This window comes from Musca autumnalis, unplaced genomic scaffold (genome assembly GCF_047663935.1).
Source record: "Musca autumnalis isolate F117 unplaced genomic scaffold, ASM4766393v1 scaffold_5, whole genome shotgun sequence".
In the NCBI taxonomy this organism is placed as follows: domain Eukaryota; kingdom Metazoa; phylum Arthropoda; class Insecta; order Diptera; family Muscidae; genus Musca; species Musca autumnalis.
In genome coordinates this window covers 150,146,333-150,170,025 of record NW_027412088.1, presented here as the reverse complement: position 1 = coordinate 150,170,025, position 23,693 = coordinate 150,146,333, and the positions used below count along the sequence as shown (strand labels likewise).

At 36.8% G+C, this 23,693-nt stretch overlaps 1 long non-coding RNA gene across 2 annotated transcripts in view; it reads left to right on the top strand.

The window, feature by feature from the left end:
* The window catches only part of LOC141406731 (uncharacterized), a 470,067-nt gene that overhangs the window by 259,549 nt on the left and 186,825 nt on the right, over positions 1 to 23,693 (top strand). For both annotated transcript variants that reach the window (XR_012413497.1, XR_012413496.1), the window contains exon 7: positions 21,266 to 21,544. This is a non-coding gene — a long non-coding RNA (uncharacterized lncRNA). The remainder of the gene's footprint in view (positions 1 to 21,265; positions 21,545 to 23,693) is intronic.

Below are 23,693 nucleotides of genomic sequence, written 5' to 3'. Positions count from 1 at the left end.
TGCTGGGTTGATGTTGGTGCTGCTGAACGAGCAACATTTTTGTTTAGAATTAATTTGTTTTGTGTCATCACGGAATTACAAGATTAGGTGCAGTGAAAATTGCGTTATCTGTGTTGTACATATATTTTTATATCCTCAACCTCCTTATATAGCTATGTACGACTGTCCGTCCGTCTGTCTATTGAAATCAAGATACAGCTTATAACGAGTGGTTTTACCGAAGGCTGAGGTTAGCTCAGCCGCTGCCAGGGTCGACTCAAGGACCCACAAACCTTAAGTAAGATGAGACACGATTGAACTGACTTCGGCGTTATTCGGATTGCTGTTGGATCGGTAGTCTTCGTGTGTTGAGTTCGGCTCGGTAGTCTTCGTGTGTTGAGTTCGGCTCGGTAGTCTTCGGGTGTTGAGTTCGGCTCGGTAGTCTTCGGGTGTTGAGTTCGGCTCGGTAGTCTTCGGGTGTTGAGTTCGGCTCGGTAGTCTTCGGGGGTTGAGTTCGGCTCGATAGTCTTCGGGTGTTGAGTTCGGTTCGTTAGTCTTTGGGTGTTGAGTTCGGCTCGGTAGTCTTCGGGTGTTGAGTTCGGTTCGTTAGTCTTCGGGTGTTGAGTTCGACTCGGTAGTCTTCGGGTGTTGAGTTCGGCTCGGTAGTGTTCGGGTTGCTACTCTGTAAAGAGAAGAGGCGGGTATAGTTAGGCAATAGAGCGAACGGATCGCAAGGAGCGAACGAATCGACAGGAGCGAACGAATCGACAGGAGCGAACGAATCGACAGGAGCTAACGAATCGGCAGGAGCTAACGAATCGGCAGGAGCGAACGAATCGACAGGAGCGAACAAATCGCAAGGAGCGAACGAATCGGCAGGAGCGAACGAATCGACAGGAGCGAACGAATCGACAGGAGCGAACGAATCGGCAGGAGCGAACGGATCGACAGGAGCGAACGAATCGCAGGGTCGACGGCTGTTGCTAGGTTCGGTTCAAGTGACTGCGGACAATGCCACACGTCTTATCTTGTACTTCGTTTAACGCCAGCACTCTACAAATTCAGCGACGAAAACTAAACATCTTATCCATCTGGGTTTACGGAGTGAATGAGAATTATTATTTGTAAGGCGAGTTAACCAGGAAATACACTGAAGTTTGAATAATGTTCGAATAGAGTAGTAATTATGCATGAAGTTGGGATTATGAATGCACAAATAAGGTACTTTTGTATTGATACTGGATGTAATGTCAGAGAGGCGGTTTGGTAATGTAACGGTCACGTTACAACCTCGCAATTTTTAAAATAGAGCTTTGTAACTTGGTATAGAGGTTTCTAATAGGATTTTTGTTATTGAAAATGGGTTATTTCGGTATACGGTTTAATATAGCCCTCATAGAACGATATCTCCCGATTTTCGGTGTTTTAAAGGTTAAGGCCTCAATATCCCACCGAAAATACTGATATTTGGTATTCAGCCTTCGTTGGTGGTATAAAACTTTGCACCTGAAATTTTTCGGTATTTTGAAGATTGTTTACTCAATATCCCACCGAAATCGCTGAAATTTGGTATTTCATCTTTGTTGGGTGCATGCAGCTTTCCGTCTGAAATTTGTCGGTGTAGGTCTACACTTTGATATAGCCCCCATAGAACGGTACCTCCGGATTTTCGATATTTTTTAAGGTTGTAGCCTCAACATCCCACCGAAAAGACTGTAATTTGGTACATAGTCTTCATTTAGGTTAAAAAACTTTCTACCTGAAATTTGGCGGTATATGTCCACACCTTCATATAGCCCCCATAGAACGGAACCTGCCGATTTTCTGTATTTTAAAGGCTGTGGCTTCAATATCCCACCGAAATTGATGAAATTTAGTTTTTAGTCTTCGTTGGGAGTATGAAACTTTTTACTTGAAATTTCTCGGTACAGGTCCACGCCTTCATATAGCCCCCACTAGAACGATACCTCCCGATTTTCGGTATTTTAAAGGTTGCGGCCTCAATATCCCACCGAAATGGCTGAAATTTGGTATATAGTCTTCATTGGGGGTATACAACTTTCCACCTGACATTTATCGGTATAGGCCCATGCCTTCATATAGCCCCCATAGAACGCTACTCCCAATTTTTGGTATTTTAAAAGTTGTGGCAGCGATATCCCACCGAACTGGCTAAAATTTGGTATTTAGTCTTCGTCGGGGGTACAATATATTCTAACTGTAATTTATCGGTATAGATTCACGCCTTCATATAGCCCCCATAGGAAGGTACCTCCCGATTTTCTGAAATTTTTAGGTTGTGGCCACAATATTAAACCGAAATGGCTGAAATATGGAATTTGGTCTACGTTGGGGGGGGTATAAAATTTTCCACCTGAAAATTGTCGGTATAGGTCCATGCTTTCATATAGCCCCCATTTACCACCTATTGACCCAAAACCATAGTGTTTCGGACAGCGGCTGCCAACCCATCATCAAACCTATGCTTCTACGTAGGTTTCTATGCTGCTACAACAACAACATTAACAACTAATTGGTAAAATGTGGCTAAGGAAACGCCAGACAACCAATAGAAAAGTCTGTGTAAAAGGTATTTTGATCTTGAATAGATTCAAGGCAGAATGTGCCAACTATCTAAGAGAAAGTTTGCTCTTAAAATCGAACTCAGGATATACTTCATGGCGCCTCGGTCTTCTGCAAAGTCTCCTCCTTAAGTTCTCCATCGAAATGTACTACTTTTTCATAGTGTCATACGGACGCGGTGATAACGATCTTTACCAGAGAATCATTCAACGGTATATTATATGATAGAAGTTTTCCTATTTTTCATGTGATATATTTCTGGGATATATGAACATTTTTGTGTGCTTAAATTAATAAATATAAAGAATAATATACATTTAATCACAATTAAAACTTCATTTATAATTATGACCCAAAATCCTCATATCTGCAACTAACAAATCTAAACACACATTTCTCTTTTCCCCATGATATATGACTTGATAATTATGTCACGTTTGGAAGGTTAATCGTAATAATTTCACAAAACTTGTCCTCCCTCCACTTCTTGTTTCCCCTTTAAAAAAAAAGTATATTTTCCCAAATATAATATTAGATTCATAAATCAAATTGTTTCTTACTTTTGTAAAGGGGGATTGTTTTTGGTTTTGGATAAATTACATTTGCCCCCTTCATTTGTCTGTTGTTGCTGTTGTTCGAGACAAATTATTTGTTTTGTAAAAGCAGCCATTATATCCTTGCTAATCTACGCTGCGCAACAATCACAAACAATCATCCTTTTTTGCTGCCGACTTGAACAGCATTTATGATTTAGTTATGGCGTGTTAAAACTATTTGACAGTTGCTAATGTAATTTTATATTTAAAGCTAGACAGTAAAATGAAACTGAAATATTAAATATTTTTTATGGACATAGACAGCAGGAACAAATCGTTTAGAGAAGAATGAATCGTATACCTTATGCATTAATAATAGAGAATATGGCCATCGAAGGTACATCTAGGTTCTTTCTCCTTAAAATACTTTATTGCAAGTCTTTGAAAATCGACGATTTTAATCAGTTTTTCAACAACCAATATTAAAATCAGGGTTTCGGAGTCGAGGTATTTTTGGGTCGACTCCGAATCCAGACCAATTTTTTTCACGACTCCTGGTCGACTCCGAGTGTAATTTAATAATGTAATAATTTTAACTTCTTCCCATATTGGCTATATAGGCTAATCTATTGAGTTTTCCTAACATATTCTTTAGAAAGAGCATTCATTCGGATATAATACTCAACTACAGAACATAAATATGAAGTAAAATTAATACCTATATTGTTTCGTCTGAATCTTACTTTAAAAAACGGCAACAAAATACAAGATATAAAGTATTTGTCGGTTTTGCCGGTTTTCTGCACGAGTATATTCTGGAAGGAACCCTTCCCCGTGAAAAAATGTTTAAGCTTTAAATATATGTGAAAATTAAGGGGCAGTACAAAACATAAGGATTACATGCGATAAAACTTGTAAGCAATTCATGACCAGGTTTTAAAATGGTAGTAAGCCAACATTGTAGGGTGCTTCGAGAGCTTTAAGGGGTGACATCCAGTTGAAAGCCCAATAAACCCCATTTTTATACCCTCCACCATAGTATGGAGGGTATATTAAGTTTGTTTTTCCGTTTGTAACGCATTGAAATACTCATTTGCGACCCTATAAAGTATATATATTCTTGATCAGGTCGATCTGTGTACGTCCGTCCGTCCGTCTGTGGTAATCACTCTAGCATCCACAAAAATGGAGATAGAACGCTGAAATTTTGGGAATTCAAGTTCGATGATGGGCTATATCGGTCCACGTTTTGGTATAGCCCCCATATAACGGTACCCCCCGATTTACGGTATTTTGCCGTTTTTAACTACATTTTCAGACCGATTTAGCTATAATTTGACATTCAGGGTTCTTAAGTGTCAATAAATTTATATAACAAAAGTTGTGGACATAGGTCCACCTTTTGGTATAGCCCCCATATAACGGTACCCCCGGATTTACGGTATTTTGACGTTCTTAGCCACATTTTCAGACCGATTTAGCTATAATTTGAAATTTAGGGTTCTTAGGTGTCAATAAACTTATATAACAAAAGTTGTGGACATAGGTTCACGTTTTGTTATAGCCCCCAATAACGGTACCCCCCGATTTACGGTATTTTGACGTTTTTAGCTACATTTTCAGACCGATTTAGCTACCATTTAACATTAAGGGCTCTTAAGTGTTTATTAACTTATATAACAAAAGTTGTGGACATAGGTCCACGTTTTGGCATAGCCCCCATATAACGGTACCCCCCGATTTACGGTATTTTGACGTTTTTAACTAAATTTTCAGACCGATTTAGCTATAATTTGACATTTAGGGCTCTTAAGTGTCAATAAACTTATATAACAAAAGTTGTGGACATAGGTCCATGTTTTGGTATAGCCCTCATATAACGGTACCCCCGACTTACGGTATTTTGACGTTTTTAGCTACATTTTCAGACCGATTTAGCTATAATTTGACATTTAGGGTTCTTAAATGTCAATAAACTTATATAACAAAAGTTGTGGACATAGGTCCACGTTTTGGTATAGCCTCCATGTTTACAAGTTTTAACCGAATTATATATAATTCTTAGTGGTCACCACACCTCTCCACCAAAAATTGTCACGAAAGGTCGATTTATTGATAAAGCCCCCATATAAAAGTACCTCCCGATTTTCAGTAGTTTGATAATTTTAGCTACAATATTAAACCGAACTAGCAGTAATTTGACATTTGAAGTTCTTAGTGGTCACAACACCTCTCCATTAAAAATTGTCAACATAGGTCCATGTTCGGATATAGCTCCCATATAACGGTACCTCCCAATTTTCAGTAAATTGGCAATTTTAGCTAACTGTAATTTTGAAGGTTGTAGTGGTCACCACACATCTGCATCAACAATTTTCAACATAGCCCCAATATTTTACTTAAAATGTTTAACCGAACGTAGGTCCATGTTTTGGTATAGCCCCAACACAAACCTCCCTATTTTCCGTACCTTAGCTTTGTTTTTGGACGAACTTTCCGTAATTTGAATTTTAAAAGCCAACAAAAATTGTTCATTTAAGTTCATAGTTTGTATAGCCCACATACCTCCGAACTGGCTGTTAATGACATTTGAAGTTCCCACGTTGTGTACCGATTTTCGGTATTTTGAGGATTCTAGCTACAATTTTTAACCGAATTAGGAGTTATTTGACATTAAAGGCTCCCGTCAAAAACTGTCAAAATAGGTCCATGCTTTATTATAACCCCTATATAACGGTACCCGCCAATTTCTAGCCCACCAAAAATTGTCAACATACATAGTTAGATATAGGCACCATAAAAAATGGCCTCCCGAATGAAGCATTTTATGTACATTATCTGACATTTTAACGTACCCACTTAAAGTTGGGGACAAGAATGAAAACTAATTATTCCATTTTAGTTCAGAATATTTTACGGTGGAGGGTATGAAAAGTTCGGCCCAGCCGAACTTAACGCTTTTTTACTTGTTATAACTTAATCTGTTTTCTGAATTTTTTGTTAAAAAATATTAAGAAGTTTTGTGCCAAATGGCCGTCTATGAAACCCTATTTGTATACCCTCCACCATAATACGAGGGGTCAGGGTTTAAAAGCCAGAATCTAAAACCATTAGCATTAGCTGTACACTTCAACTGCTACACAACATTGACACACATTATATCGGTCCACGTTTTAATATAGAACCATAGAACCGTACCTCCCAATTTTCGGTATTTTGAAGGTTTTAGCCTAATTATTGAACCGAAATAGCTGCGGGTATAAAACTTTCCTTCTAAAATTTTTTGGTATAGGTCCATGTCTTCATATAGCCTCCATAGAATGGTACATCCCGATTTTCGGTATTTTCAAGCTTGTGGCCTTAAATGGATGAAATTTGGTATTTAGTCTTCCATGGGGGTATGACATATTCTAGAAGAGAATTATAATTATATTTCCATGTCGTCATATAGCCCGCATAAAAGCGTTTTTTGGTATTTTTAAGATTGCGCTCTCAATAATCGAAACTGCTGAAATTTGGTATTTAGTCTTCGTTTGGTGTTGTACAACTTTCCACCTAAAATTTGTCGGTATTGCTCCACGATTTTCGGTATTTTGAAAGTATAAACACATTGTTCAACCAAAATGACTGCATTTTGGTAGTTGATCTTCGTTGTAGTTACAAAACTTTCCTCCAGAAATTTCTCGCTAGAAGCCTTTGTAGAACGGTACTCCCTATTTTCGTGATGTTGAAATTATTTTTCGCTAAAGTTACAGAACATTGCAAAAAATCGGGAACAGAACATTGCAAAAAATCTCCACGTTGGGTGCCACCGTGGTGCAATGGTATGCACATCCGCCATGCACGCTAAAGGTCTGCGGTTCGATTCCCAGGCTATGCAACATCAATTTGTCAACGGTGGCAAAATACCCCTCAGTAATGTTGGCGACAATTCCTGAGTATTTATGACATGAAAAACTTCTCTACAAGTGGTGTCTTAAGACACCCCGCACACTGTTGCCGCTTCCATACAAATGTGGACAAAAATAGAAGGCGTTGACCTAGGTTAATAAATTTTTGCACATGCACTTATGAGGGCACATGAATGAAAAATAGCCTGCAAATTTAATATGTGATATTTTCTTAGGCTCCTGGATAGTTTCACCGATTTTCGTAAAAATCGGTTCAGGTTTGGATATAGCTCCTATATACATCTTTCCCCGATTCTGCTATAAATCGCTCAATTTTTGATGAATAGTCTTCAAATTTAACATGGGACGTTTCCCCAGGCACCTGTTCAGTTTTACCGAATTTGATTTGATTTCGCAAAAATTGGTACAGATTTGGATATAGCCTCCATATATATCTTTCACCGATTTTGCAATAAATCTGTCAATTTTTGAAAAATAACCTTCAAATTTAACATGGGATGTTTTCTTAGGCCTTGTGCAAACATTCATCAACCCAGGTCAATGGTAAAACTAAACAGGGGCTTGAAGAATCCCATGTTAAATTTGAAAGGTATTCATCAAAAATTGAGCGAATTATGGCAAAATCGGGAAAAGATATATAAAGAGGCTATATCCAAATCTGTAACTACTCAGGATCCTAAGAAAATATCACATATTAAATTTGAAGGCTATTTGATTTAAATTGACCGAGTTATAGCAAAATCGGGGAAAGATATATATAGGGGCTATATCTAAATCTGAATCGATTGTTGTAAAAATCGGTGTAGCTCAGGGGCCTAAGAATTTAAAATTTAACGAGTGGTAGCAAAATCGGGAAAAGATATATATAGGAGCTATATCTGAATCTGAACCGACTGTTGTAAAAATCGGTGTAGCTACTCAGGGGCCTAAGGAAAGATTACATACTAAATTTGAAGGCTATTCGATTTAAATTGACCGAGTTATAGCAAAATCGGGGAAAGATATATATAGGGGCTATATCTAAATCTGAACCGATTGTTGTAAAAATCGGTGTAGCTACTCAGGGGCCCAAGAAAATAACACATACTAAATTTGAAGGCTATGCGATCAAAATTGAACGAGTTGTATCAAAATCGGAAAATGATATATATGGGGGCTATACAAAATATGAACCGATATATCTCAGAAGGTTGCAGGGATGGGCAGAATGTTTTTACACATTTTGATGTGGAAGAGATTTCCAATTAACGGATAACAGGGGCCAAGATGGCAATAGGTGGCAATCGAAAGATCTGCTCTACTAAATATTAAGAATTTTGCATTTTTTTTATCAAATTGAAATTTTGATTTTTTGATGACGGTACATTGGCCATGTGCAGTTAATGTCAACTTTTTGTACTGAAACGTTATATTTATAGCCCAAACATCAAATCCCCATCCAAAACTTCTTATATTGCCAACAAACTTTTCAGAAAATGTTATTTTAAATGTCGTCCAATTTTCATATGAGTATCACCTTAGATTACCTGGGAAATATTTGTCATATTTAAAGAGCTATCATTTCAATATGGATGCACATATCTACAAAATTCTTTCAGATTCCTTGTATCGGATATTTTTACTGTAAGAAAAAACATAAACATATGTAAAAGTTAACATCACATTTTTTCGATTTTTGTCCCCGCGGCAACACTGTGTGCCACTGACACTCCGTTTCTTGTACTCGATTTCTGTTATTGTGCTGTCATATACATTTCCCTTGAAAGTTTTCCTTAAATTTATATTTTCTAATTACCAATTTTTATTGCAGCAAATTTAAACTCTTTGAATGTGAAAAGAAAGTTATAATTTTGTAAATTAAAACCATTGTTTACCTGCTTTAAAATGGAACTATGGAAATTGTTAACTTGTTTGCTTATTTGTTAGTTTGTTTATTGTTCTCACTTGCAGCCACTGCTACTTGTCCAATTAAATAAATTTTATTATTGAAATAGTTATACTAGCTGTTTGTTGTTGTTATTGCTGTAAAAAAAAAACTTTAGCAAATAAGTCATTAAAATATTTCCAGACCATGGCTATGCATAAAACTACAAGTGGAAAGAGTGAAAAAATTCTAGCCAAGTACTTGTGTACCTATGATGATAATAGGCTTAAATATAACACACCAAGAGGACGCATACATAAAATATAAACAACAGCAACAACACCAGCAGTAGCAGCAGCACACATTAAGAAATGAACAAACATGCAACAAACTACTCATGAAATCAGGCAAAAATTATCCTGGAATTGTGTTTTTAGTTTTTTTTCCAGGATTATATGAAATATAATCACGCAACAACCAACCTCAGCGTACACTCACCATGAAGTCACACAATTTTCATTCTATGAAATAAATTTGAAATGCATGACGACTACGGCAACTGTCTAAAACACTGAACTGCAAAATTTTAATAACAATTATAATCAAATTTCTGACTCTTCCCTGCTGGCGGTGCTTTCCCAGGAAAGATAGACAAAAATAATTGTGGATAACCAGAACAGAAAAAACAAACAACCGAATTGCCAAAGCATTAACGCACAAAATAGCAGCCCAGAGTTATGGAGAGAGAGAGTGAAAAAGAAGCAGTAGAAAAAGCATAAAATAATTATTTCGCTTTGGCATAAATAATATAATTCTTTTTTATGTGAAACAATTACCCGACTGGTAATCTGACTTAGAGTATTTTAATGGTTAGCCGAACAGTGGGTTTCTAATTATGGGGACATAACAAGGACATGCAATTAATAAAAATGCGTTAAATATGTATAACTTACGGATATGAGAGTGGAACTACTCGTAGTATTGGCGTGTACAACGAAAATGACACAGAGGACTATTTTAGTGGCATTAGTGGCATTGAAATTATTAAGACTGCTTTTCAAATACAGCGTTGATTAATTCCACTTAGAAAAAAATAGAAATGTAAACATAAATCTACACACAGAAAAAAATGGCCTCTCTAACATATGTCCCAAACATATTTTGCAGCAAACATATATTTGTTTGCACGCAGTCCCAAACAGAACAACGCCTTTCATAAAGCAAAAAAGAAAAAAAAAATACTGGTTTTTCTGAGAGATTAAAAAAAAACAATTTTGGCGAGTTTTTCTGTTTATTGACTAACAACCACCCCACAACACCAAACTAAGCAGATACAAATTTTGCTGCTTTTTATTTATTAATTTTTTTATTTTGTAGTATTGTACTTACCGTCGTTTCTTCTAAAGATTTTCACTATAGTTGTTATCGTCTTGTAAGCATAGCAGAATAATATGAATCATATGTACATATGAACATGTTGAGTCTATCAGCGGTAGGTTGAGATATTAGATGTTGCCTTTATATTAAAGAAATTACAAATTTGTAGTTGCGAAGTATTTGACTATACGAACTTTGCTTTTTCGACACCAAACGCACTGTACTTATTTGGTTTGTCGGTGTGTCAGTTAACAATTGTTGCGACAGCGGTAGTTGTTGTGTGTGTGGTTTGTTGGTCAAGTCTCAATATTATGGTGAGACGATGGTGGGGGTTGTGTTGTGGTTTGTTGATACATTGTCAATGCGATAGTGAGACCGATGAAAATGTAGGGAATAACAGCCCAACAAACCAATCGTACCGCGAAATCAGAACAATGCACATGCACACAGCTCTTTATTATAAACCAGCATTCCGCAGCTGCGAGAGCCCTGTTGTTATTACTCACTTTGAGCAAAATCCTCTCCACTCATATAAATATGTTCTAACATAAAAAATATGTTGGTACCCAAACATATTAAATTGAGATACGTTACAAAATGTTGCAAACATATATTTGTTTGGACACAAACAAACTATGTTTTGATCCAAACATATATTTGTTTGCAATCGGTCCCAAACAAATATTTGTTTGGATCCTAACATTTTTCTAACATATATTTTCTGCGTGTATATAATATGATTTAATACAATCTTTGACCTGGTATAAATAAATAAACCAAGTAAAAAAGTATCAGTCGGCTTTGCCGACAGAGATATACCCTCAGCCTATGTCTGGGGTCTTTTCAGAATTGTGTGGCCCTTTTTGGACATTTAATCTTGCCGACAAAAATGATGATTAGGATTAAAGTTAAAAAGGTGTTGAGGAGGAGGTACTTGAAAGAATGGACCGGTATAGTTCATTATGGAAGTGGATCTTATTTAGGGAGTCATATCTTTTCTATAGATATCATGCCCACTTGTCATTTCAGTGGGTCATCGTATAAATTTAGGACCAGTATGCCAGGAATAGACTTGGAGTCCAAGGAAAACATAATATCGTTCTAGACATGGCCACAACGAACACCATCGGTATACATTTACAAACGATCTTCGAACAGAGCCTTAATTGCACTTAGGCACAAACGTTGAACTTTTATGGGGGAGGTACCGGAAGGAGTGGACCGATATAACCCATCTTCGAACTTTAACTAAGTTTGAACAAAATATTGTGAAATATTGCAAAAGCCAAATTTTGGACCGAATCGGTTGATCCGTTTGAGAGTTATCGTGCGCTCCATACAGCCAGACAGACATACGGACGGACATGGCAAAATCAACGCCAAATTGTCTGAAACGGATTTCGTCCAAACATACTTGGGGTCTAAAACCATTATTTCGATGAGGCACATTTTGCCCGTATGAAATTGTATATACCCTCGTTAGCAGCAAAAAAGCGTTAAGTTCGGCCGGGCCGGGCTTTTCATACCATCTACCATAAAATATTCTGAACTAAAATGGAATAATTAGTTTTCATTCCTGTCCATAACTTTAAGTGGGCACTTAAAAATGTCAGATAATGTACATAAAATGTCTTCATTCGGGCGGCAATTTTTTGAAGAAGTTTTGTGACCACTGGGTATCACAAATGTCAAATTACTGGTAGTTTGGTTTAAAAATGTAGGAGATATTGTAACTAGTTCGGTTAAAAACTGTTGCTAAAGTCCTCAAAATACCGAAACTCGGGAGGTACCGTTATATGGAGGCTATACCAAAACTTAGGCCTACGTATAATATTTCCAGTGGAACTCCTTTTTTGGTTCAAATTGTTCGGTTAAAAATATTATCTAAAATCCTCAAATACCGAAAATGGGTACGTAACGTTATATGGAGGCTATACCAAAACATAAACCTACGTAGAATATTTCTAGTGGATTATGATCAATGGGAACTTCAAATGTCAAATAACACCTAGTTCGGTTAAAAATTGTGGCTTGAATCCTCACAATACCGAAAATCGCGAGGTACCGCTTTATGTGGGCTATACGATAATATGGACCTAAATTAACAATTTTCTTGTAGAAATTCTGTTAGCTGTCAAATTTTAAATTTCAGAAATTTCGGCCAACAAATGAAGCTCTCAAATTTTAAATTACAGAAATTTCGGCCAACAAATGAAGCTAAAACCTCAAAATACTGAAACTCGGGAGGTTTCGGGAAGTTTGTATGAGGTCTATACCAAACCATGGACCTACGTTGACAATTTTTGGTGTAGAAGGTTTGCGACCATTGGGAACCTCAAATATGAAATTACCGTTATTTAGATAAAAAAAATTGGTGCAATTCTCCAAATACCGAAAATAAAGAGTTACAGTATTATGGGGGCTATACCGATACACGGACCTATGTCGCCAATTTTTGGTAGACAAGTTTCGTGACTGCAAGGAACTTTAACGGGTAGTTCAGTCAAAAATTTAGGTAAAACCTTTAAAATACCGAAAATTGGGAGGTACCGTTATGTGGGAGGCTATACCAAAACACGGAACTATGATGAAAATTTGTGAAGAAGTTTCGTGACTGTGAGGAAAATCAAATGTCTGATTACGGATAGTTCAGCCAAAAAATGTAGACAAAAGCCTCAAAATACCGAATATCGGTAGGTACCGTTATGTGGGGGGCTATACCAAAACATGGACCTATGTTTAACATTTTTTGATGGACAAGTTTCGTGGCTGCAGGGAACCTCAAATGTCTAATTACGGGTAGTTCAGACAAAAAATTATGCTTAAATCCCAAAAATACCGAAAATTGGGAGATACCGTTATATGGGCTATATCCAAACATAGAGCCATGACAATTTTTAGTAAATATGTGTGGCGATAAATTACAGCTATTCCGATTAAAAGTTGTAGCTAAAATACTCAAGTTACTGAAAATAGGGAGGTACCGTTATGTGGGGGCTATATTCAAAACATGGACCTTTGTTGACAATTTTTGGTGGAGAGGTATGGTTACCACTGAGTACTTCAAATTGTAGGTGAAATCCTAAAAATATCGAAAATCGGGAGGTACCGTTATATGGGGGCTATATCCAAATATGGAAATATGTTTAAAATTGTAGATGGAGAGGTGTGGTGACCACTAAGAACTTCAAACGTCAAATTGCAGCTAGTTCGCTTAAAATTTCAGTTAAAATCCTTTAAATACCGAAAATCGAGAGGTACCGTTATATGGGGGCTATATGCAAACATGGACCTATGTTGACAATTTTTGGTGGAGAGGTGTGGTGACCACTAATAACATCAAATATCAAGTTACCGCTAGTTTGGTTGTAAATTGTAGCTAAAATCCTCAAATTACTGAAAAACGTGAGGTACCGTTATATAGAGGCTTTATCCAAACATCGACCTATGTAGACAATTTTTGGTGGAGATGTATGGTTACCACTGAGTACTTCAAATGTCAAATTACAGCTAGTTTTGTTAAAAATTGTAGGCAAAATTCTCAAAATACCGAAAATATGGAGGTACCGTTATATAGGGGCTATACCAAAACATGGACCCATGTCCATAACTTTTTGAATATAAGTTTTGTGGTCACTAGGAACCCTAAATGTCAAATTATAGCTAATTGGGTCTAAAAATGTGGCTAAGAATGTTAAAATACCTTAAATCTGGTGGTACGGTTATATGGGGGCTATTATCCACAAGTTTGTTATATAAGTTTCTTGACACTTGGGAACCCTAAATTAGCTATAATAATTCGGTATAATAATGCGGTACCGTTATATGGGGGCTATATCAAAAAGTGGACCGATATAGCCCATCATCGAACTTGACCCGCCTGCAAACAAAAGACGCATTTTCTAAAATTATAGGACGCTTCATTTTTGTAGATCCTGGAGCGATTACCGCAGACGGACTGACGGACATGCATAGATCGACTCAGAATTTTACCCTGATCAAGAGCATATACTTTATAGGGTCGCAAATGAGTATCTCAATGCGTTACAAACGGAAAAAACAAACTTAATATGCCCTCCATACTTTGGCAAAACGTAGACGTGCGCTGATTTTTTACAAACGATTTTTTGCATCTTTTATAATATTTTGTACCTATATTGGGACTATATGAAGAACTATTCTGACAAATTTCATGTGGAAAGACTAAAAGACAAAAAAGACTAAATACCAAATTTCAACCATTTCGGAGAAATATTGAGGCTACAACCTTCAAAATACCGGAAATCGGAAGGTACCGTACTATTGGGGGCTATATGAAGACATGGACCTATTCCGACAAATTTCTGGTGGAAAGTTTTACACCACTAACGATGTATAAGTACCAAATTTCAACCATTTCGAACGGATAATGAGTTTAAAACCTTCAAAACACCGACAATCAGGAGGTACCGTTCTATGGGTGGCTATACCCAAACGTGGACATAGGTCCGCAAGTATCAGGGGAAAGTTTTATGACCACTAGGAACCCTATGTACCAAATTACACCTATTTTAGTATGAAAATGTGTCTTTAATCATCAAAATACCGAAAATCAGGAGGTACCGTTATAAAGGGGCTAAAACAAAACATTAGCCCATATTGTTCATGTTCATCCAACAATTATGCTACATTATCTTCCGGCCAAATACAAAATCGTTTAGATTTAAAAAAAATAGCAAGAAGCGGTAGAGGACGGCATATTCAGTCGACGACCAGCAAAAAAAACTTGCATAAATAAATATTTTTCCATCCTTTGGAAAGAACAACAGGTAAGATATTCTCCTCCTGTAATGGATAACAGGAAGAGCTTAGTACTTTCATAAACTAAAAGAAACTGATTGTTCCCATTTACATCAATACAGTTCATGGTGATGGGTAAAAAAGTTCGGTCCGACCGAGCTTAACATCGTTCTTACTTGTTTTTATTAGTTTTTGTATTTAAACATAATAACAAATTTACTTACATTTTTTGTGTAGCCCACGGTATTAGCTGTAGGCACAGCCCACATATTTATTTTACTTATCTTGAAGTTAGGTACTGATCTGAGCTGAGAATTCCTTAATTCCTGTATGTATGAACATAATAAGAAATAGGTGATGATAAAAATGGGGGCTTTGGACAGTAATATAAATTTTCTGATTAACTGCACTGCGCCGTCAGGACATAGATCACTTCACTCTTTATAATTTATTGCTAAAGTCTACTATATCAGTTATACACCACGAATCAGGATAATTGTTGTCGTTCCATCTCCAAGATTATCCTTACCCTACACACTATAAACATAATGAAGCAAAGGTCTTTGAGGGGATTAGCTACTACTCCGGTTGCCGCGTCTGATTAATCCTAACCTTGCCTAACTCTCAACAAATTTCACTACTGCTCATTGACCTACATCACACACTTGGAACCCCACAGACTTATGTACATTTTCCTCCACGCAAACCTACACAAACTGAAATCGAATTTGTTCGAAACAACAAACCCATCAATGAAAAAAATAAATGTTCTACTAACTGCAATACAGATTGTTTTGAATTCCTCCAAGGAATTGACAGAACAAAACAAAATTCCATCTCACAATTAAAGCAAAGTTCGTGAATCCCGTTTTGTCATCAACAAATAGGATTTCGCAACAAAACTTTCCTCAACTCTATCTCAATCTCCAACTGACAATATTAACTATACAACCATTTGAAAATTAGCTTTTGTTTGCCCGAATAGTTAAAACTGTCAAAAAGTTGAAAATCGATAAAAATTACTTAACTTTTTCTACAGTTTGACATTAATTACACATTTCCATGCAGTGGCATGGCAAGAAGGCAAGCAGGCGCACAGATAGCAACATGTGATTCTGGTTGTGTGCGGAAACACTGTTTGAATGTGTGTGTGTGTATTCTTTGACAGAAAGTACAATTTTTGGGAGAATTAAAACAAATTCCCTTTATTACGTGTCATTTGGCAAAATTGCTGCTGCTACAGAGGTTCTTCCATTGTAATTGTGTCTGTTGACAAATAAAATTCCAATTTCAATAACTTCAATGTTATGAAACCCCTGATGAGAGGGGCAACTGGGATGAAGAAACTAAGAGGAAAAGGTTAACAACAACTTTCTTGAAGCATTGTTAAACGAGTTGAGAGGAAACTTTTTTAATCTTCTTACAAAAGAGTCACATAGTGAGCGGGGGGTAACGAAAAAGGACAAGCTTCAAACTTTTTACTTAAATAGCCGGAAAATTAAAACACTATAACAAGTTTTCTGCTGCTAGTTTCTCGTTTTTTTTTCGTCTTCTGCTGCCGCTTTGGTGAATGAAACTAAAGTGACATTTTGTTATCACCACTTCATTGCTTCATGTCGGAGTGAAACAACAACAATTTAATGACACACCCGCAACCACAACCCACACAAACATACCCAGCCCAATGCACACACGCCTGCACGCAATATTACCCAAAGATGTTTCGTCTCATCCCACCTCCTGAGGAGGTAGTTTTGTAGCTCAAAGTGTTTGCTCTTTAAGACAAGTTGGTATTTAGTTGATGGCTGTTGTTGCTTCCTTGCTGGTGTTGAATTGTGGAACTTAAAACTACTAAACTTGAAACTAAAACAAAAGGGGAAATCTCTATTGACACAAACTTAGCAAGCCGAATGAAAATGACACTCGGAAATAAAGCAGATAGGAAAGAAAAACCGGAAAAGGGGTAAACCACGTAAAGATCCTCCTCTGGCAAACAGACGCACGCACACACCAAACTTTGGTTAAAAGGTAAATATTTATGTTGACAATTTTAAATCTTCTACTCCCTGGTGTTGTTGGTGATTTTCTTCGTAAAAGATATCGATAGCTGAGAAAACGATATGCTTATACAATGATAAAGTTTTGGGACAGAATTCAACTATTTGTGACGGTATAAGGTAGAACAATTTATAGGTGAAACACGGTGCTCAAATAAACTCTTATCCATATCACATATACCCGTTGACACAGAAGCCGAATTCAAGCAAACGTCTTCATTCGATGTCGAATTTTTTTGTTGCGAGAACAGCATTAATAAACAAATATTAACGCATATTAAACCAAATGCCGTCACATTTTCCAAAATTCATCAAAATTGGACTGATGTAGCTTGCGTGATACATGAAATCGGCCAAAAAATATATATATGGGAGATATATTGAAAATCCTTAAAAAACAAGGACAGACGGAGGGACATACGTAAATCTAATCAGAGATTGATTCCATGTACTATTATATTACTAAACCAGTAAGAAAAGAATCAAAGTCGGGCGGGGCCGACTATATGATACCCTACACCACTGTGAATATGTAAAATATAAATCGGAGCTATATCCAGATCTTAACCGATTTTGATATAATTTGGCACATTTATTTCCAGACCGAATTCAGTCACACATTCCAAATATCATTGAAATCGGACTTATATATCGTGTTTGGAGCAGAAAATACACGAAATCGGCCGAAAATATATATGTGTGCTATATCCAAATCTGAACCGATTTCGATATAATTTAGCACATTTATTTCTAGACCGAATTCAGTCAAACATTCCAAATTTCATAAAAATTGGACGTATATAGCGTGTTTGGTGCAGCAAATACGTGAAATCGGCCGAAAATATATATGGGAGCTATATCCAAATCGGAACCGATTTCGATATAATTTGGCACACTTATTTCTAGACCGAATTCAGTCAAACATTCCAAATTTCATCAAAATCGGACGTATATAGCGTGTTTGGTGCAGCAAATACGTGAAATCGGGCGAACATATATATGGGAACTATATCCAAATCTGAACCGATTTCGATATAATTTGGCTCATTTATTTCTAGACTGAATTCAGTCACACATTCCAAATTTCACCGAAATCGGACATATATAGCGTGTGTGGTACAGGAAATACGTGAAATCGGCCGAAAATATATATGGGAGCTATATCCAAATCCGGACCGATTTCTGCACACTTATTTGTAGACAAAATTCAGTCACACATTCAAAATTTCATCAAAATTGGACGTATATAGCGTGTTTGGTGCAGCAAATACGTGAAATTGGTCCTGTATCTTTCAAGATAATAAATAAACAACATTTGGCACGTAATAGTTTTGGTTTACTGGTTCTGCGGTGTCCCAATTCCAAAATTCTGCAACCCTACAAGGATCGTGCGGTACCAGTCTAGATACAGGCATGTTTGATGCAGCTACACCGCCCAGACATCGTTTGGGTTAAAACCACTTGGCATCTGGCGTTCTTCTGCTCCAAGTACCGCATTCACACAATATCTTTCAGCCTCCTGTGCAACTGTATCAGTGAGAGTACTATCCAACCCTGCCTCCTAGGCTTCCACTTATACATTTAGACCTCCCTCTAGATCATTAAGATCTCTTCTCACGAGGAGGAAGCCTGTCCACATGATTGTGGCAAGGATGCTCATGGCGATAATACACAAGCAGATACTGCAATTACTACAACATATTGTCCTGAACCTCCGGTAACATTTCGCCTCCTCATGAAGATGACCCTCTGGTGTCATGAGAAGGCACCCTGTTGCGGAGGCATTCTGGCAGATTTGAATATTCTTCCACTGATTGCGCTAACATACCACACTGCCGCCGCAGAGCTTACCACAGACCAGCTTATTGCTTTTTCAACAAGGTTTCTTATTCAGCAACCCAAGTGCTGCCGACCATTGACTTGAGGACCTTGTTCTTACTTTTGATCTTATTGTATGCAATCAACGTTACCCCTATTATTTCTGGTACATAGTGGTTGAAATGAGGACACCATCGACCAATATGTTCAGAGAGAGCCTCATTTTTGCCGTGTAAATGGTGAACATTGGAGCAGCTGATTTAGCGGCGGATATAGTCATATTCCTCCAATGGAAGGACTGTACTATGTCAGCTATATAGAACATATAATATATATCATCGACTATACGACCCGATTCCAAGATTGTATAATCATCCGCATGTGGATAATCACCAGAATGTGTAATATACGAAATGTACAGGTTAAACAGTGTCGGAGATACCACCCCGGGGTAGGGAAGTCCCAGTTTCACCCTACGAGAAGTCTACTCTTGCATAGGTCAAAAACAGTCATGACTGTTCGATAGCACGACCTGTTCTGGTTCAGTCCTCGACTGATATGTGTGGATGTGGCGTGTAGTGCTTTTGTGGTACTCTGCATTTTCTGGAATCCATGCTAATGTTAGGCAACTGGGAAGCAGTTTCCCATCGTGAGGAGGAGTAGTGTCTTTAGAATCTTCTCTGCTGGTGACAGAAGTGAAATCGGCCTGTACGATTCAACTCTACTGGTATCCTGGCTTCAATTCAGTAGCCGGACCACCTTGCCAACTTTCCAGGCTTCTGGTACAATCGTATGGGAGGCTAACGATAAATTGAGGACATTTGTCAAATTCTGACCATATCAAAACATGGACCTATGTTGACAATTTTTTTGTAAAATAGTTTCTTAACCACAGATAACCTCAAATATCAAGTTACAGCTATTTAGATTAGGAAAATAGGGAGGTACCATTATATGGAGACTATATCGAAGTGTGGACCTATCTTGACAATTTTTGGTGGAAAAGTTTTATAACTGAAAGGAACCCTAAATGTCAAATTACGGGAAGTTCCGTCAAACAATGTAGCTAAGACCCTCAAAATACCGAAAATCTGGAGGTACCGTTATATGGGGTCTACACCAAAACATAGACCTATGTTCAGTCATAGATGACGTTTGAATATAGACTATATCGGTCCATTCCTAAGTGTACCTCTCACACAACATTTAAAATTTTGTGGCCCAAGGGCAGTTAAAGGACAAGTCTCGGTTCGTTTTGATTTTTTTGGTAGCAGGATTTCTTCGCGGTTTTATTACAACGGTACAACTTTTTTCGGATAATGCTCAAAGGCTATAAAAAAAACTATACAGGTATAATTGACGTGTACGCAGTCGTATGACGACCGGTTCTATGCACCGTATTGAATCGTAGGAATCTTCGACCAGGGGCCGTCACCTCAAAATTATGTGTGTTGTGTTCGTGTATTGTTTTACCATATCCCGGAATGCCTCCACCGAGCTCTTTTAGTGCGTGAGGGATATAAAAAACCCCAATAGATCTTTTCACTTTGACAGATCCATATCCACTATAAGTCAACATCGGTGAGATATAATGGATGTAGGTGATATAAGGCTACTGCGATAGGAGTTAAATTGCTGGTTGCTGTGTCAGAACAAGGGTGTCCAAAACGAATGTAATTTGACAATTGATGTTCTTAGTGGTCACAACATTCCTTAAAAAAAAATAGCTTCATAGGCCCATGTTTTGGTATAGCCCCCATATAACGGTACCTCCCGATTTTCGGTAATTTCTGCAATATATCACAACTAGTTCGGAATTTATAATTTAGTGCCGCTAGATCGGTAGTTACAACCACTGTGCGCCATTTGCAATCTCCGATAAAATAAGATATTAAAGAAGTGTAAAAAGGAGGATATAGTATTTTTATGGCACTTACTATAATAAGATTATATTGACTATCTGAAAACACCCTCTCTGCTTAAAGGTTCTCCTTAAAGATTTACCTTCTCCTTAAAGATTTAGATTCACTGATCATAGCTACCAATATATTTGCTTCAACAAGGCTCTTGTATTTTACTGACACCTCAACCCAAGTGTTTTTATTGTTCATATGGGTGAAGCGTTTACAGGTACATACAAGGAAATAAAGAAACCTCATGGATTTTCCCATATTTAAGATCATACATATATAATCCCCTCTGTCATCTAAACATTTATCCTGCTTAAATTTGTGTTGTTAGATCTCCAATGCTTCAAGAAATTTCCTCATTTTTGTATATATGTACATACATATATAGATTGTAAATATGTCCTTAAACCATTTCATTAACTATTTCCGCGATTTTTTCTTGCCATTTCAGCACCCCAACAAAAACAACAACAGCGGCAACAGAAACATGTCATGTTTAGATTTGCAACATAATAAAGGAAATACGCTTTAATCCCCTCCTTAAAATGTCACGAATGAGCTCATGTATGAGAGTAAAGCGGAAACATGCCACATACTCGCACACACACCCACACTAACGACACTACAAGGTAATATGTGTGCGTGTTTGTGTGTTTTCTCCCAGTTTAACTTGAAACCACCAAACACCCAAACCCATTTGGTTTATTTTACTTCAACTAAACGACACCAGGTAATTATGCATATTTAATCAAAACTTTCTTAAAACAAAAAAAAACACACACACACACAAAAGAAAAACCGAATAAAACACCCACGTCTATGTCATGTCACTCAATTATACCAGTCACATACAGAGTCAATTCTCAAAACACAGGTTAAGAATAGGTAGAGACGGAGGCTCACTCATACACACTTTAACATAAAATGTTTCTACTTCAGCTTGCATAAATAATTAGACTTACAACAACAGCAGCAGTAACAACAACAAAACGAAGAAATGGCTTAGCAAAATCTAAAGGAATTCTTAGAATTAAAGTAAAACCATTTTAGTAAGGACTAAGGACAAAGGAAGGAGATGACTTCAAGAGTCATGTTAAGTGTAATAAAGCTAAATTGTTATACACAGAAAAAAACACACACACTCACACAGACAATGTGTTTTTGAGATGAAGCCTTTAGACATTATGTGCAACACTACTAGAAAAACCTTAAGCCATGAATGACATATATGCCTAAAAGCATATGTCACTATGCATGTGTATGTGTGTATGGATGTGTTATACAAACACCTTAGTTACATAGATACACACATAGTTGGTTGCAGCATAAATTATTAATTTATGCATGAAATTAAAGGTAAAACATCTTCATCCTCTACTTAGGCAAACACACTAAACTAAGTGTTTGCCTACATTTAGAGTAAAAAGCATACTTTACATAATTGTACATGCATACATAACATATCATTTTACATTGAGCATTGAACGTGATATGTGCAGTTTATATTTAGAGATGTAGGCAGATATATTTTTCTTTATTCGTATAATGTAGGAAATTGTTATGGTTTATCTGAGAATTTCAAGATCGAAGACCTTCTGGGCCTTAAACACAAAATGCTATAAAAATGTCGAATTCGAACGTTATATAACCACCGAGATAATGTGTATGTGCATTCAGAATAGAGTTCAAACCGGCAGACGGTGGTCGAAACCACTGATCTAGCGGCGCGAAATTAATTACTTGCAAACGAATTGAGATACGTTACTTAAATTTTGCGCAAACTCAGCCTGTGTCTGTGGGTAATAATGGGCCAAATATGAACAATATCGGCTAACGGTACCCTCCGATTTTCGGTATTTTGAGGATTTAATCCACATTTTCGTAGCAAATAAGCTGTAATTTGGTACTTAGGGTTCCTAGTGGTTACAAAATATTTCCACCAAAAATTATAGACATGGGTGCACGTTTTAATATAGCCCCCATGTAACCGTACCTCTCGATTTAAGGTATTTTTAACATAATGCCTGCATTTTTAAACCGACTTGGCTGTAATTTTGCATTCTGTGTTCTCGCCGCGTATAAAATCTTTTTACAAAACATCTTCAATACGGATTTATGTTTCGATGTAGCCCCTTTTATGGTACCCCCGATTCGTTGAATTTTTTACTTGTTATCCCATATTTATTAGTATATTTAGCTATAATATGGTACTATGGTGTCTCCGGGGATAGAACTCCTCCTTGCAAACATTTCTCAAGATAGGTCGTTATTTTGATATAGCTCCCATACAAATGCAGAGCTAAATTTGTATGAATTGCATGCAAATTCCCTTATTTTAAAAGTGCAGTCATCGTAAGATTTGCAAATATTTGCAGCTTTAATGTGGTTATTCCGTATCCCGAGAGTCCAATTTCATTCCCCAAAAACTAATCGAACCCAAGTTCGACCAAGTTTACAAGATGCACTATATGGAACAAGCGCGTACTACCCATAAAAACACTAAAAATTGAAATTTTTGAAAATTTATTGCTATATAACTAACTACCTCCAGACCCCAAACTATTTTTTATAATTCAAATCACACCCTCTTCTATTAATTAAAAATAAATTTTGTCCAGTTTTATTTACGAATTTATTTAACATTTAAACAAATATGAAGTTAATTTTTAGCAACAATTTTTTAAAATCTGATGCAACAAAAATTCTTATATTTGATAGTGAATAACTGAGTGAATATTTACAATAACAAAAATGAAAAAAGAAAAACTTTGTCTGCAAAGTGTCTGTAATCAATACAATGGAAAATATTTCGCAATTTTATAGTTCGATTTTTTGACTTTTGCGCCGCTAGATTAGCGTATTTTTAGTTAATTGAACTT